This window comes from Pan troglodytes, chromosome 2 (genome assembly GCF_028858775.2).
Source record: "Pan troglodytes isolate AG18354 chromosome 2, NHGRI_mPanTro3-v2.0_pri, whole genome shotgun sequence".
NCBI classification, from domain to species: Eukaryota; Metazoa; Chordata; class Mammalia; order Primates; family Hominidae; genus Pan; species Pan troglodytes.
The window spans coordinates 143,885,504-143,890,922 of record NC_086015.1 but is presented as its reverse complement, the minus strand read 5'-3'; the positions used below and the strand labels follow the sequence as shown (position 1 = coordinate 143,890,922).

General features: G+C 34.6%; 1 long non-coding RNA gene across 2 annotated transcripts in view; it reads left to right on the top strand.

The window, feature by feature from the left end:
- The window catches only part of LOC134809604 (uncharacterized), a 93,493-nt gene that overhangs the window by 237 nt on the left and 87,837 nt on the right, over window positions 1-5,419 (top strand). The gene's annotated exons all lie outside the window — the stretch shown is intronic.

Here is a 5,419-nt window from a genome sequence, read left to right as displayed (position 1 = left end):
GTATGGTTAATTAGAAAAGTAGATTCACATGGTTTTCCACATGTTAGAGGAATTGATAGAATTCTATTTGAACAAAGGACAGTGTTTACAAATAATAGCAATGCCATATTTAAAGAGATATCACCATTCAGAGAAAGAGTTAAAGAAAAAAATATATAGGTTCACTTAGGAACTTCTTTCAGTAGTAATTGATTTTATCAATCAATGCATAGTCGCTGCTCATTTTCATGAAGCTTTATACTTAAGTCACTCTGAATATTTCTTGGGTTTTTTGTAGCTGCATGGTGTTTGGGTGAGGTTCAAGCTTTCTGTCTTTTCCCCATCCTACCCCCACTCCAAAAAGGCTGGAACTCTACATTAAATCTTTAACTGTTCTGCTAGTATATGCTCAGTATTCCTAGAAAAAAGACCCTATATTTTAGGGAAGAATTTCACCTTCCCATTTAAGCAGCTTGCAAAGATTAAAAGAACAGAAATTTCATGGTCATAGTACATTATAGTATGAATACTGTCTTGTTTTTAGAAAAAGAAGCAGAAGTGAGAGCTGAGTTTAGCTGCAGGAATTTACTGCATAATTTAGTATCTCCCCCTATGGTTATCACCTTTATAATAGAGAAAATCACTGAGTGCCAACTATGCCAGCCACACATTGATATTAGATTTCTACAAATGAAAATCCCGGATCTTAGGGTATGTCCTTTATCTTTTTTTAAGGCAAACTGCTAAATTTCTTACTCAAATAAATGTGCCAGTTAATACCAGCAAGGAACATACAACATTCAAAAAAGTGAAACACCTTTTCCTCACGTTTGCCAAAACTCAGTTTTATCAATCTCTCTCTCCATCCTCCAGGCACATAGGTTAGAGTTTCATTCCCAGATTTATGATACATTTTCACTATTGGTTTCTATAAGGTCTTATTAAAAACTTATTAATATGTAATTCACTTACCATTAAAGTCACCATTTTAGAGTAAACAATTAAATGGTTTTCAGTATATTCATAAAATTGTGCAACTCTCACCATTATCTAATTCCAAAATATTTTCATCACCCCTGTAAAACACTCATTAGCAGTCTCTCCCTGTTCCTCCTTTCCCCTAGCCCTTAGCAGATACTCTACTTTTCTGTATTTATGGATTTGTCTATTCTGGAGATTTCATATAAATGCTATCATATAATGTGTGGCTTTTGTGTCTGGCTTTAATTTAGTATAATGTTTTCAAGGTTTATCTGTGTTATAGCATGTATCAGTTTTTTTTTTATGGCTGAATAATTTCACATGGATATACCACATTGTATTCATTGTCAGTTAATGGACATTTAGATTGTTTTCACATTTTAGCTGTTAAATGTTTAAATGTTTCTGTGAGCATTTGTGTATACATTTTTTTTGTGTGAGCATTTTTGTAGAAATATGTTTCCAGTTCTTTTGGGTAGGTTCCTAGGTGTGGGATCATATGGTAACCCTATGTTTAACTTTTTGAGGAAATGCCAAGCTGTTTTTCAAAGTGACTGCACAATTTTACATTCCCACCAGCAATGTATGAGAATTACCATTTCTCCACATCTTTTTCCAAACTTCTTGTCTTTTTTTTCTTCTGATTATAGCTATTATAGTAGGTATAAAGTAGGATCTCATTGTGATTTACATTTGGATTTCCCTGATGGCTAGTGATGTTGAGAATCTTTTCATGTCCTTATAGGACATTTGTATGCCTTCTTTAGAGAAATGTCTATTTAAATCTTTTGCCCATTTAAAAATGGAGTTAATATCTTTTTATTGTTGAGTTGTCAGAGCTCTTTGTATTAGCTAGATACTAGACCCTAACCAGATATGATTTGCATCTATTTTCTCCATTCTATGGTTGTCTTTACATTTTTAAATGGTGTCCTTTGAAGCACAAAAGGTTTTAATTTTGATGAAGTCAAATTTATCTCTATTTTTTTTGTAGCTTGCCCATTTGGTGTCATTTAAGAAACCACTGCCCAATCTAAGGCCATGAAGATTTACACCTATGTAATCCTATAATAAATAGCTTTATAGTTTGAGCTCTTACACTGAGGTATTTGAATTATTTTGAATTGTTTTTGTATTTGGTGGGAGTTAGGGGCCCAATTTCATTCTGTTGCATGTGAATATCCAATTGCCATAGCAACATTTGTTGAAAAGACTATTGTTTCCCATTGAGTAGTCTTGAAACCCTTGTTGAAAATCAACTCACCATAGATATATGATTTATTACTGGACTCTGAATTCTATTTCTTTGATCTATATGTCTATCCTTGTGCTAGCCACACCATCTTGATTACTGCAGCTGTGTAGTATGTTTTGAAATTGGAAAGTGTGAGTACTCCACTTTTGTTTCTGTTTTAACATTATCTTGTATTTTCATATAAATTTTAGGATCAGCACTACTACTTTTTGTGCAAAAGTCCACTAGAATTTTGATAGCTATTGCATTAAGTCTGTGGATAAATTTGGGGAGAATTGCCATATTAAGTTTCCTGATCCACGAACACAGAATATTTCACTATTTATTTAGGTCACCTTTAATTTCTTTCAACAATATTTTGTAGTTTCCATTGTACAGGTCTTGCACTTATATGGTTAAATTTATTCCTAAGCATTTCATTCTTTTGATGCTACTGTAAATAAAATTGATTTTCTTTATATTTGGATTGTTCATTGTTAGTGTGTAGAAATACAACTGATTTTTAATAGGGCCATTTATATTGACTTCTGTGTATATCTTGCAACCTTGCTGAAATCACTATTAGCTCTATTTTAAAAATTTATTTTAAAGGGTTTATATATAGAACTTTGTGTTATCTGTGAATAAAGATATTTTCAGTTTTTCCTTTCTAATTTAGATGGCCCTTTTTTATTTTCCTTGCCTAATTTCCCTGGTTAGATCTTCAAGTACAATGTTAAATAGAATTGGCAAGAGTGGACATCCTTGTGTTGTTCCTAATCTTAAGGGAAAAAATTTTAGTTTTTCAACATTAACTATGGCATTCGCTGTCGGTTATTTACAGATGTCCTTTTATCAGATTCAGTTGTATTATTTGATTTTCATATGCTGAGTCAATTTAATAATCAAATTAATTATTTGATTTTCATATGTTGAGTCAATTTTCTGTTCCTGACATAAATCTCATTTCATAATGATGTAATTTTATATTTTGTTGGATTTGGATTGCTAGTATTCTGTTGAGAAATTTTTTAACAGACTAAGACAATATGATTTATTATTCTGAAGTAAATATACGGTTTATAAATATACAGGAACCTGTGATTCCCATCAAGTTCCTGGTAGGAACAAAATGGCACTCAAATTAATTTGTAGAAAAATTGGTTTCTCTTAAATGCAAATCAAAACCACAATGAGATACCATCTCACACCAGTTAGAATGGTGATCATTAAAAAGTCAGGAAACAACAGGTGCTGGAGAGGATGTGGAGAAATAGGAACACTTTTACACTGTTGGTGGGACTGTAAACTAGTTCAACCATTGTGGAAGTCAGTGTGGTGATTCCTCAGGGATCTAGAACTAGGAATACCATTTGACCCAGCAATCCCATTACTGGGTATATACCCAAAGGATTATAAATCATGCTGCTATAAAGACACATGTGCACATATATTTACTGCAGCACTATTCACAATAGCAAAGGCTTGGAACCAACCCAAATGTCCAACAATGATAGACTGGATTAAGAAAATGTGGCACATATACATCTTCGAATACTATGCAGCCATAAAAAATGATGAGTTCATGTCCTTTGTAGGGACATGGATGAAGCTGGAAACCATCATTCTCAGCAAACTATCGCAAGGACAAAAAACCAAACACCGCATGTTCTCACTCATAGGTGGGAATTGAACAATGAGAACACATGGACACAGGAAGGGGAACATCACACACCAGGGCCTGTTGTGGGGTGGGGGGAGTGGGGAGGGATAGTGTTAGGAGATATACCTAATGTTAAATGATGAGTTAATGGGTGTAGCACACCAACATGGCATATGTATGCATATGTAACTAACCTGCACGTTGTGCATATGTACCTTAAAACTTAAAGTATAATAAAAATAAGAAAAATTGGTTTCTCTTTTTTTAAAAAATTTAACTTTAAGTTCTGGGATACATGTGCTGAATGTGCAGGTTTGTTACATAGCTATACATGTGCCATGGTGGTTTGCTGCACCTATTAACCCATCATCTACGTTTTAAGCCCACATACATTAGGTATTTGTCCTAATGCTCTCCTTCCCCTTTCCCCTCACCCCGCTACAGGCTCTGGTGTGTGATGTTCCCTTCCCTGTGTTCAACTCCCACTTGTGAGTGAGAACATGCGGTATTTGGTTTTCTGTTCCTGTGTTAATTTGCTGACGATGATGGTTTCCAGGTTCATCCATGTCCCTGCAAAGGACATGAACTCCTTCTTTTTAATGGCTGCATAGTATTCTATATTGTATATGTGCCACATTTTCTTTATCCAGTCTGTCATTGATGGGCATTTGGGTTGGCTCCAAGTCTTTGCTATTGTAAATAGTGCTGCAATAAACATACGTGTGCATGTTCTTTATAGTAGAATGATTTATAATCCTTTGGGTATATACCCAGTAATGGGATTGCTGGGTCAAATGGTATTTGATTCTAGATCCTTGAGGAATTGCCACACTTTCTTCCACAATGGTTGAAGTAATTTACACTCCTACCAACAGTGTAAAAGCGCTCCTGTTTCTCCACATCCTCACCAGGATCTATTGTTTCCAGACTTCTTAATGATCGCCGTTCTAATTGGTATGAGATGGCATCTCATTATGGTCTTGATTTGCATTTCTCTAATGACCAGTGATAATGACCTTTTTTTCATATGTTTGTTGGCCGCATAAATGTCTTCCTTTGGGAAGTGTCTGTTCATATCCTTTGCCCACTTTTTGATGGGGTTGTTTTCTTCTTGTAAATTTGTTTAAGTTCCTTGTAGACTCTGGATATTAGACCTTTGTCAGATGGATAGATTGCAAAAATTTTCTCCCATTCTGTAGGTTGCCTGTTCACTCTAATGATAGTTTCCTTTGCTGAGCAGAAACTCTTTAGTTTAATTAGATCCCATTTGTCAATTTTGGCTTTTGTTGCAATTGCTTTTGGTGTTTTAGTCATGGGTCTTTGCCCATGCCTATGTCCTGAATGGTACTGCCTAGGTTTTCTTCTAGGGTTTTTATGGTTTTAGGTTTTTTATGTTTAAGTCTTTAATCCATCTCATGTTAATTTTTGTAGAAGGTGTAAGGAAGGGGTCCAGGTTCTGTTTTCTACATATGGCAAGCCAATTTTCCCAGAACCATTTATTAAATAGGGAATCCTTTCCCCATTGCTTGTTTTTGCCAGGTTTGTTGAAGATCAGGTGGTTG